General features: G+C 31.7%; 1 long non-coding RNA gene across 1 annotated transcript; it reads left to right on the plus strand.

Annotated features, from left to right (window-relative positions):
- Window positions 1-435: 435 nt before the first annotated feature.
- Window positions 436-4,127, plus strand: LOC148616875 (uncharacterized). Its single transcript, XR_015922315.1, has 2 exons — window positions 436-728; window positions 1,507-4,127. It is a non-coding gene; the product is annotated as an uncharacterized LOC148616875 (long non-coding RNA).
- Window positions 4,128-13,082: the final 8,955 nt, after the last annotated feature.

The following is a 13,082-nucleotide window of genomic DNA, read 5'->3' on the forward strand; positions in this document are numbered from 1 at the left end:
GTATTATTTTAGTTAGTTTGTATTCTTTGTAGTGTTTGTCTGTTTTCCATGCCTGGTCTTTGTCCCTAGATTATATTCGTTTGATTTCCGCTAGAATCATGGTTCCCTTGATTACTCTTTAATTCAAATATTGCACGTTATAATCATTATATATGCAATGAAAAATAACGAAAGTTAATTTTAACATCAAATCGAAATGGCGATGTCTTATCCATTAGTCCACAATCTAAGCAAAAGTCGAATTCTGATGAGTTTTGAGACCCGATATTTTTACAGGAAGTCTTGGTTATAGTAAACAACTGTAAAAAGATTGAATTGCTTATCTTATGTTATCTTAGTAGAAACGGGAAGCCCAAAAGAACAGAGCGACAAAACTTAATACTTTTCTGGAATTGATGGAAGTGTAAGACGTTTGAGAGTTATGTTATGCCGTTAATGACTGATTTTCGGATAACATATAGAAATGCATATGCAAAAAGGGTATAAATACACTATAACCTTGATTAACTGGTAACCTGTAATAACCAAACTTTTCAGGTGCATAAGTATCCATTTCAATACATTTAAACCTCTGCAAATCAAACGTTTGCCTAATCAAACAAATCTCTTAATGCAAAAAGGATTCGGTTTAGACAGGTTTCACTGTATACGATTTTCCCAGGAAGTAAACGAAAGAGATCTTCAGAACAGACATTGTAGTAAAACAAAAGTACACATAACTTTTTATGGTAAGTTTTTACAAGAAAGTAATTAGATTTTCCTACACTTTCATAAATTAGGTTCAAATTGTACTCATACTAGTAATGTTACATCCACTGGGATCAGACAGTCGTTTATATCTTCCATTTTATGTTCACTTCTTCCTGTTGACGGCTATTTTATGTCATACTAATACTGTATAGACTCCTACTGGTGTGATATCGAATCATCCTAGGTTACAAAGATAATACTTGTAATCCAAAATTACGTCAACTAATCTGTATTTAATCATATCTTACCCATTCAATACCGCGAAAGGACAGTAGTGTCATGTCGCTACTGTCCATGGTGGTCTACCAAGGTTCTATAGGATTGTCATATAGACCGTTAAAACAGCACAAGGTAATTAGAAAGCTAGTTCGTATATCGAATTAAACAGGGTTCTTTTTGTGTCGCTGTATTGACAACATATCCCCATATTGTTTTTGGTTTTTAATATCCTGCAATAAGATGTTATTGTATTAATATAAATACTTTATTTACGTAATGTTTTTCAATCAAAATACCCAAAATAGGCTTTGCATTGAATGAATATATAAAAAGCGAAATTCTACAAGGCTTTGAAATATATGGGTATGGCGTACTTTAAACAGAAGAAGTTTTGATTTACTTATTGAAAAGAACTAATCAATACCAAGAACTACAAAATCTTTTATACGTTGTAAGTGATAGTGGCTATATATATATTTATATATTTATATTTGCTTAATTATTTTGACACTTCTAACATCTTTGTGAATTTTTCAGACTCTATTTATATTCGTAACTATCTATGGCTACAACACCTGCACTAATTCCAGCGCCGTAGGCCACTCGGCCAGCTAGGCTATATACATATATAGCTCTCGCTTGACGAGTCATTCCTCCTCGTAGGATTTTACAAACTATTCTAACTTGGTTTTTTTTTTAATTTGTTGAGCTTATAAAAACAATCATTTCGACAGAAAGAAAAAGATCAAGATCAACTACTTAAAACTAAAATCAGATGTCAATGGACATTGAAACGGACTAAATACAACCTACAGGAACAAGGATATTAAAGTAGATAAGCAACACAAACTCCTGTAGAAACTTTGAACATTAGCTATGTACACTGATAGTATAAGCGTATCTGTCCAAGACGTTCGTGACACAGTGTTGGCAGATACTAACTTTGACAAATACATAAATGTCTATTTTATAATTATGATTATTTTACTTTCCGTTTTGTCATTATAAAAACGCAAAATTAAAATAATGCTGAAGAAAAATGGCTGAAAATGTTTTCTTTGTTTTCAAACTAATTTTAAATTACACTGATTACACAAAACAGCAAATCAGCTTACACACCATTATGAGAATTGAGAGCAATTTTGCTAGGAATAAGAAAGATAACAACAACAGAATTGAAAATTCAAAAGCAGTTACATCATGAAGTTGCACAAGTGTTGGAGTTAAAATCAAATATGGCAAATCCCTCAAAATAGGACGTATATGTCTATATAATTGCAACGCAATTCAAATTTACGGATGAACAAGGTGATTTTAGATAAATTTGATCACGAATGTCGCATAGATTTCCGGACGGAACAAGGAGCTTGTTCCTTGTACGAGTAAATGTCGACGCAAGTATTCGTGGTTTGGTTATATTGATCACGACTACAAAATACCATTTTCTTGTTTTCCAAGATCCAAGAAATGTTTGCATTTTGATTCAGAGCTCGACGAAAGATTGATCGACACTAATTTTTCATCCCACATATATCATCAGTGAGATTTCACGTTATTCCGAAAGGTACTTATCTGCCTATCAGACAGGTGCCGCTGACCAAGTAGGACATGCTTACCGTTACAAAGCGGTTGAACTCACCTCTTGTATTTTGTATGGGTTTATGTTGCAATTGCTTTAGCTTTTTATTTACTGTCTTGTTTTATTTTTCTTCAGTTTTTATATATAATGTTTTTTGGTTTTGTTGGCTTTATGTTGTTTTTTTTTTCTTCATTAATTCTGTGTTATGTTTTTTTTTTTTTTTTTTTTTGTATGTTTTGCCAATTTACTTGATTTTTTTATGTCTCTGAATTTTATTTCTTATTAGATGTTATATCATATTTTTGCCGATATTTGGATTTTACAGGATTATTTTATAAATAAATCTTTGAACAAAAATTGGGTTGGAAGACATTTTAACAAAAAATGAATGGCCAAGTTATAATACCTTAAAATTAAGAGACATTGTTGAATAAAGTAGACTTGATCGATAAAACACATACGAAAGAGGTACAAACGACCTTCGTCTGTGTTTTATTTTTTTCCCTCATATATTACTTAATTGACTATCAACGACAAAATGGAGAGTGTTTTGCAAGAAGCAGAAATTGCTCATCCATCCGCAGCATAAGAGATACTCCCTGGTATTTATTGCAGTACGCACAGTATGATTTTTTTTTCTGTTGTTCGACTTGTTTTTCTTGTTGGCAAACAAAATGTAAACGGTCGATTTTTAAGATATCAAAAACGCTTGTTCAAACCATGTGTATAACATTTATTATGGTTTTTTTTGAGTCTACGAAACATGTCTAAACTATAACTGAGACAAAATGAAAACCTGGGTTAACTTGAAACTTGCATTACTTTCAAAACTTTTAAACAAGTGACTCAACTGAAACAATACTTCAGTTTGAAAGAAACCGATTAGCTTTAGGTTTTGCTGTTTCATTTTTTTTAAAACACATTTTCGTATTAAAAAAACCCAAGAAACATGATTAAATGGCGACAGGTCATTGTCTTAACACTGTTACGTTCATTGAAGAACCCAGTGCAAAAATGTTTGTCATAAGCGTTGTATTCCTTAATCATAAAACTATTAGTTCAATAATAACAATCCTTTGACGACCTATGAGTACCTCCTTCATATGAGAAATCTTACGAATTAATCAGCCCTTATGTAGTTGATACACTAGGACCAGCTGAGAAAGATTTGTCGGTTAAGGAAGACTGTGTTTTTATCCTTTAATTATGTGCTCCATATGGTGTGTTACGAAAATGTATGATTAAGAAAAGGAAAGTGGGTACATGTTCGCCTTTTTGTCCTGACCAATTTTATCATTAAACAAGCGATATAGAGCAGTAGACAATGTTTCGTGATTTTATCTGTTAATAGTAGGTCAACAATTATTCGGTTTTACGGTAAATAGGGCTTGGTTTTTTGTGAATGTGGTTTGGTTTTGGCACAGTTAAATCTAAGGAGCTAACATGGCAAATACTTATTGAATCAGCTACACCCTTTCAATTATGTAAGCCTTTGAACCTTCTCTAATTATTTACGATTATTTCTCTGTAATTGTATTGTTGATTGTCGAGCTTTACCTAATAAAGGATATTGAAAAGCTTTTTTTGCTATGTGTCCTTCCGCTACATTGATGTGTTTTGTCCCTAAAAGATATATTTAAACATGAATCAAGAATACTAATCAGACAGATACTGCAAATTTATGAATGTTGTACGCTGGTGTAAGGGAGTAACCTCTCATCAGCAGTATTGGAACCAATCACATAGGAAGTTTAAGATCCAAAATAAACTACATTTAAGAAGTGCTCAAAATCAAAAATATCAAAACAGGAAACAAAATCCACAATTGTCGAATTGCGGTTAACCTTCACATATATAAAGGTAGAATACTTGCATATTTCTGAGATCTAAATATTAAACATAGCTTCCTACACTAATTTCTTATTACCATTGTATTAATTTCTTCCTGAATTTTATCATTTCGATATTTTGTCAATCATATTTTTTATTATTATTTTTACATTAAAGTGTAATCATAATTATCATTTTTAATTTCATTTCTATTTTTTTTTTTTTTTTGGTCATTTTTAATATACTTTTATTATTGCTGTTGCTGTTTTTGTTATTGAAGTTATTATTATTATCATTATTATTATACACACATACAGCACATATCATTTTCAAATCCATAATAATTGCCTAATAATAAATTTTAACCCCTAGGTTTTCTGTCCTGGGAAAGCCCTTTATTTCTTGATCTGAACTGGTTTTTATTACTTTTCAAAGATAACAAATTGACAGCTACTGTAACATTAACATTTCAGGACATTGATATAATGATGAATGAACAAAATTTTACACAGTTTTACTTAATAGATTTTTAAGACAATTTAGGACAAAGAAGTGAGAGTTAATGTGGCTACTTTTATCTGAAAATCACTTATACAAATACAAATATAAAACTTTAAGGAAGACATTTTTCAACTAGGGGTTTAAGCAACTGTCTACAAAAAAAGGAAAGAAAACCAATGTATTAATACGGATTAAATTAAGGTATTAAGGTTACTGTTCGCACTTTGTCCTTAATCATTTAACCCAAACATATGGATCTTGATCCTTTTGACTAAACATATGCAAGGAACTTTGGTATAAGTAAATACATATTAACAGATAATGAAACACTTCATTGGATTAAAATGGCTTATCCGTTTTAAAAAATCTAGACCTGTGTTACTATAAGTATCACATGAAGTTTTCATTATCGTTATTTATAGTAATATGTTTTTAATTCAAGATGTTGTAATACAAACAGTACACTTTCTTGAAGACAATTTGAATCTACAACTTTTACTTATACCAAAGGTGCATTTAATGTATATCCCTAAAGTGTTTTTGAGTAAAGGTAATTCTGAGAAACTAATGAAGGCTTGTCTAAGTGGACTTTCTTTTCTTGATAACCAAGCTGTCTAGAAATCAGAAAAACGTATAGTTTAGAAAATGTCATAGTTTTGTTATGAAAAAAAACGAGTCAATATACTTCCATATGACCCTCTGTATTATGAGTTATAATATTTAAGAACTATATACCAAATATTATACAATTAGAAAGAAAAACAGTCAGATAAAGAAAACCAAAGAGACTGTGTCGGAAAGACTGCAATATGTATACTGAGTATTACATGCCAAATTCTGTATCACATGCCGTATCAACACGAGACTCCTATATCAACCCAAGGGCCACCGGCCTGCGGGATGATATAGGTCGAGGGTTGATACATGACATGTCATGTTCAATATATCATATATTTTGATAATATTTCATGAGTGATCTGTTTCGGAGTGCGGTATAGGGTATGCGATATAGGCATCGAAGTGTGATATATTTTAATCTAAAATATGACATAATATAACAGCTGTGGTCTTTTTAAAATATGAGATTACTATGACACAGTATATTATTACTTTTGTCATTATAAATCGCATTCTTCATCTAGAAGTAGCATATATCTTGGGCCTTACTTTCCAAAATTGTTTTTAACTTATTAAAGACAACATAAAATAACTTTCGAAATAAGACGGGTTCGGATCCAAAGTATTCAAGATCTAATTGCTTGTCCGATGAGCTTCATTCTTGTAGAATACAATAATATCAATCATGCAGATTGCACGAAACATAGTATAAAGCATTGTATGCTTTTCTTCACTTGTGGACTAAATGATAAAAAGCGGCACACGTGCTGTGGTGATTTATTACTCTTTTATGAATGTGTAATTACTTATTTGATACGGTTGGTCTCCATCACTTTTAACAATACAAAAACTGTGTGGTCTTATGGGGGATTTTTTTTATGAATGAAAAAGTAAAGAGAAACTAGACCAATAATATGATTATAATATAATAACATGTCTCCATAGGAGACTATTAAATGGAGGGTCATTAAGTTTGTCAACATTGTCGTAAAATACATCTGTTGTTGCTACTCACAAAAACAGTATTATCACTTTCTATTTTACACTGCATTTAATACGTTTTATGTTTCATTGAATAACTTTGAATTGATTTTGCTGGATAATGAAATGATGAATGAGACATATGACGCAATGTCGCTATCTAAACAAAATAATATGGGAAAATTTTACAACCTCATAAAAGTCACATCGAAATGATTTTACTTTCCTGTGAACATATTAATAAATCATTATTGAAGAAAGACAAGATATGAATCAGCTTCACACGTTTTTTCTTCAAATCTATAAAGTAGACATTTTAAAAGTTAGGTTCATATGCTGTAGTGTATAGGATTGAATTAAGTCAATACCACTGATTGTAATAGATAGGTGCGATCGCAATTTACTTATATTTTGCATTTCATTTAAAGAGGCTGATATTAATAACCGTATAATCATATATAAATGATGACAAGCACTTTAAATTAACCAACCATCCCTGCAGTAACAGATGATACAAGTAATACGTTTTGAAGCACTGTTCAAACACCGATGACCTTGTTTGTTTTTTTTTTCTCTGCAGGGGTTCATATTACCATCTGTTTTGAATCATCATAGTCGCGTGCCAAATCGCACCACAAAAAGTGAGAAAAGCCTTCAAGCAAACTTAACACTCAAACGATAGTACTTGACATGATGATTGATGTATTGTCCCTTTTTAAATACATTATAAATCTTTTAAATATGAAGATGAAAAGGCTATGAGTCATTTTGAACGAAAAGGACTTTTGTCGATCTACTTTTAAAAATTAAAACACACACTTTTGCAGTACGACGGAGTACATACTGACTATATTTTGACGGTAGAACAAACAGCCAACAATGTAATATGACGATAAAATATTTAAAAAATGATAGAAGTCCGAGAAGCGGTCAAAAGATAAGAAACCGTCAGCATGGTTCAAGTTTACTCATTGACGAGTCCTATCATGTTTCCAAAACTATGAAATCGACATGTTTTCATCCTATATACCAAATACAATCTATCATGTTTACTATTAATTTTTGGTTAAACAAACGTTCGCCACGAAAACCATGCTGGCATATTGTCTTGTAATTTATGTTATAACATATTGTTTAACTGTAATTAATATTGTTAATTATTGTTGTTTTTCAATGATATTTCTGCCGCCAGGGACATATCATGGCATCACTTATATTGCTAAATAATCTCTTGTGTCTTCATTGAAAAAATTGACAATTAAATTGTTACCAAAAGCAGGAGTACGCAAATTGTGATTTTGAAAGTTCGATTGTAGGCTTGAAAAATTAACAAACGTAGTATTAATATGGTAATAATACAAATAGTATACATCCAACACCTACTCGAGTTTTCAAAGTTGTGAACATTTGCTATTTAACTGTTAGGTTCATAAAAGTTCATGATGAGTAATGTTTACTTTGATTGTCCAAGGTGTGAGTTTGTTATATGTCGGTTAACTATTGCATATTTTGTAAATGCTAAAAACGTCAGCGTGACTTAACTTTAAAATAGGAATGCAAGAGAACCGATAGCATTTTCGGGTTGTTCTGTCTACAAATCATTTAACGCATTAATTAAATATGGGAAAAAATACCGAAGCATCAGCAGTGCGATGATTCAATTGCGTCAAAATCGCAAAACATGACCTAAACGTGAACACACACGAGACACAGACAATATACGTACACAATGTAGCGAACCGAATAAAGGATGTTATACATAAAAGCCGGAGATAATGGAAGCGAAACTTTACATACAAACTACAGCACTAGCAATATGAACTCAAATAAACCCCGGAATAACACCATGTGCTCTGGAAGGGAAAGCATGTTCTGCTCCGCCAGGGACGCCCACCAATATTGCAAGTATAATCCAATATTAATCTAGGAACAATGCAGTTCCTCAACATTTGTATTACATTATAGACTTAGGGCGAAATCATCCATTTTTAACTAAATATCATGTTGCAAACATAGTAGATAACTTAGAAACATAACACAAATATCCGAATTCGACAAAAGTATATCAAGGTAACGAAAACTCAACATAAAACCTCTGTCATTATCAATAAAGTCATTAAAATATTAAAGTGTGCTATCATTAAATCAAAGAATGAAGTCTTCTTAGTCACTAATTGTCAAATATTCTGTGCCACTTATTTTGGCTTGCTTTCAACATACGAAATGGCACAAATGCGATATCTGGCAATGGCTATATACAGTTATACATATATCGGGCCCTGATAATGTATATGACCAATATAGTCAATTGTAACGAGCCCATATGTCTGAATAGGAACCTGGGTAATGTTCAATGCTAACCGATCATTTTATTTTTAAATGACTTCCCGTTCTCATACAAACAAAAACACACGTAGAACACATTTGGATGATATTTAAGTGGTACATTTTGATCTTGTATGAAGCTAGAACACTATGAAGCTATGGCGGTTAACATGCCACAGATCAGCAGCTTAATGTAGAGTAGTAATATTTAATTATACAAATCATATGCGAATGTAAAGTACTGAAATTGTTTTTTTTTAAACTGTTCCTACTGTAGCTAGACATCTGAAGGTTTTAAACGAAAATAATGTATACAAAATATGTGTATATTATTCAAACCCCTTCAAATCTTTCAAAAAGAACCAGGAAAAAAGAATAATGCAACCATGAGTTTACAGATAATTCAATTTTTATCCACATCTTATTTACTTTAGGTCGACTGTATAGCAGACGTTGAAATAAAGATGTTACAAACTTAAGTTTGAAGCTCCAGTTTTTAGTGGTCCGAGTTGCTCATTTGCTTTTGTTACTTTATATATAAGATTTTAGTTACTTTATGTTCTTTGTTGTGTATGTCTGCTTTCCATGTCTGGTATTTGTCCCTGGATTACATTCATTTGATTTCCGCTAGAATCTTTGTGCCATTTATTACTCAATGACCTTGCTATACTTTCACTTAAAATGAATATTTTGGCCTGGTTTTAATACCGTTCTACATTTTAATAATTGTAAGAATGAGCATACTTTTGTTAAATCGGTAAGACTTTTTGAACTTGAAATCATCCCTGCAGAGAAAATTTGTTCTAAGGTTTCCATATTTGTTTATTTGCTCTATTGCTCCTGATAAGGATAATTTAATTTAAAACACGGATACAGAATACCAAAATTTCCAATATTTATATATCAGATTGGTATTTTTGGATTTCTCTTATCAGCCCTAAAAGACGTTTGCAAAAATAATAACAATGATCTACCTTACTACATCTTGTAAGAAGAACTGACCAAATATCGGCAAAAATATCGACGCGTCAGCAGTTGGATGAATCAAATACGCCAAAATAAATTAAAAACATGACCACATGAAACAGAAACGATCTACAAACACGAAATAGCGAACCGAATAAGAAAGATTACCCAAAAACTAAAGAACGTGTAATATGAACTCCCACAAAATTCGGCAGTCACATCAGAGGCACCAAATACGCAATTTAAAATTGTGTTACAGGAGATTATGAAATATCGCCAAAAAAAAAACACCAAAAGCATGAAAACAATTGCAATTTAGGTACATCAAATTCATATACATTGCCAAATTGTGAAAACAGGGAATAAGAGACAATCCATATACTCTTACATTTATATACGTACATGTAAACAACAGATCAATAATAATAATTAAAAAAAAAACACAACTGGAGATGAAGAAAAAAAGGCTGCACAAATAACAACAGTATTTGCACAATCCATTCCCACAAAAAAAATCAATGTGCTTTCGAAGGAAAAGCATATCTTGCTCTACCAGCGGCACAAGTCTCATGACGGGGGACTTAAATCCGGTAATCGCCAAGTTCGTCGGGTTGAAAATCCGGTAATACGTGAAATATAACTCAAAAATCTCGATTCATTGTGAGATTTAACTTCATATATGTCAATAATATTCCATCACTTAACCTATGAAGTAAATTGAGCCATACATGGCTTACTTTTATGATTGATAACCATCATGTAAAATTTGGATTTTTCGACGGTGAAAAATAACCGAATAATCATTTGGCCTTGTGCTACATTTTTAATTTTAATTTATATCCGTTGCGATCATTTTGAAGTGAACTTCGGTGAAAGTGGATTGCAATCAATGGATTATCTCTTATTGGGCGTGAATTGTTCTGATCATTCATAAAACGAATGGCAATATATCAGTACTACGATCATGTTTAAAGTGTCTAAAAATAGAACGGATGTTGTTGGTGGCAAAAAAAGGAAATAATACTTGATAGAAAAAAATAATGATTAATTAGTGTACATTTAAGTGCATTAGTGTACAGGTGTGCGTTTGATGACTGTTGCATCTTAAGGGCTATAGACAACAAATCTACGCTGTACCTGTCAGATCATCTTCGTTTTATCTTTAATTAAAGCAAAATACAAGACAAAATATACATAGATATTGGGTATGAATTAAACAAAGCAATGTTGTGAGATTTTCTATTACTACAGTGAAACCTAAGCCTAACCTCTTTTGGACTAAATTGTTTGGTAGAAGTCTGTTTTACACAGGTATCGAAAATGATTTAAAAGCACTTCTGAAGAAATCTGGTTTTTACACGTCATCAGTGTATTAAGGTTCACTTAGTAGAAGTCTAGCGCGATACAAAAAGTCTGCGTAGTTTCGGCAAGCTCTAGCATAACGTATGAGTTGTGATATGAACACTACATACGCAGATGATGAAGGGATGTTGCCACATATGAAAGTGAAGAAAGTGACTAATTTTTAATATATTAATGTTTATTAATTTTTTACTTTATCCTCGTGGACATCAATCAATATTTCGTGGTTTTCTTTATATATATTTTTTTCTGGTATTGCACATGGTAGAGCCTGAGCTTATCTTTGATAGTTTGGTTCTGAGTACTTCTTGTATAGAATTTATTTTTGAAATAAGATCTTCTTATATTTGATTTTAATGCTGCTGATGAGAAGAACTCCTTGAAACAGCGTACAGCATATCGAAATTTGCAATATATATTATTGGTATTTTTTAGTATTTTCTACCTATCTTTAGTTGGTTTAAACGTTATTTGAAATAATCGTTTTATTGGTACATTATTTGTCGCGATTTCTGAGGTTTTATTATTGTTGGTTTTCTCTTGAAAAGTTATATCAAGGCAATTTTTTATTTTTGTATTTTCTTATATTTGATAAATTCGGGATTATAAACTTTTTTCCGTAGGCATCTTACTTCTTAAATTGTGTACATTACATGTTCATTACAACTTCTGATTTTTGCATTGTGTAATTTATGTATTTCAATGTAGTTTTTTATTATTAAAATCAACGGTATCACCCACTGATAGAATAGTTTGATTAATAAATAGGTATAATCGAAGGTACAAAGGAAGGAAAATCCAAGCACGAACATCGGAAACACCAAAAAGATAACAAGCAAAAATTAAACTGGGTAAAACAAAAACGAACAAACCAACCAACTGAAAACGAGAGCTCAGAAACAGTGAGCAGTTCCTGGTGGTGAATATAGAGATGAGATTGTGAACAGCTGCAGCCTGCCCTGTGGTGTGAGGGTTTCCTCATCGTTCATTGAAAACCCATAGGCGGCCTTCACATTCTTCATCCCGATTGGGTTGTTTTGTCTTTAATATATTTACCTTATCCATTCTCGTTATATTTGAATGATCCACATAATCATTCGTAATCACGGTACAATTCTAGCAGATTATCTAAATGCATGTTACAGTCACCTTAAAATCAAAGACTTTCTTAGAAACCTCTATGGATCAATGAATATTGCAAGGGTTTTTTATTTTATTTTATTTATTTATTTTTTTTTATCTATCGGGCATTTTTATTTGATAACCAATCATACAACCGATACATAAGAAACTTTGTGTTTGAGTTTCAGATAAACATAACTTTAAGATAAAATACAGTAAGCTGTCAATCGGAGCATGATGTCTAAGCTACTCGTTTAGGATAAACGAAAAGCTGGGCACTTGTTACATATAAAATAAATTGCAAATTTTGTATACTTGATGTTTCTGAGGAAATAAGTACCTGTAACGTTTCCTTAAATACGACTAGGAATCTAGAACATGACAAAATTACAACTCAATTGGCCCAACAACAATGGTCAGTCGATTATTCCGATGCAGTCATTATAGAGTTAACATAGACACCACGTGACAGTCATCATGCTTTACTAAGCAACCTAACTGATGGAGCTTACAAATTCGCATTTCATTGGGCAAAAGTGATGACAACCATGAAAATGAAGGCTCCAGTGGGTTTTTTATGTCCGGAATATTTTCAATAAAAAAGAGGTTTTTTTTACTTTCATACATTGTTTTACTTGTTGAACAAATTGAAAAATTGATTGAAAAACGAGACGAAGCGCACTGATCGCAAAATTCACCAAATAAAATCCATTAAGTTTATTGTTTTGTTTTGTAATACTGCCAACTGAATAACCTATGATATAAATCGGGTCATACGTGTCTGACTTCTTGGCTAGTACCCTAGAAAAAAATCATTTAATGTGGCTCT

The sequence above is a fragment of the Perna viridis genome, chromosome 5 (assembly GCF_037379345.1).
Source record: "Perna viridis isolate PV_CMFRI_1.1 ecotype Kerala chromosome 5, ASM3737934v1, whole genome shotgun sequence".
NCBI classification, from domain to species: Eukaryota; Metazoa; Mollusca; class Bivalvia; order Mytilida; family Mytilidae; genus Perna; species Perna viridis.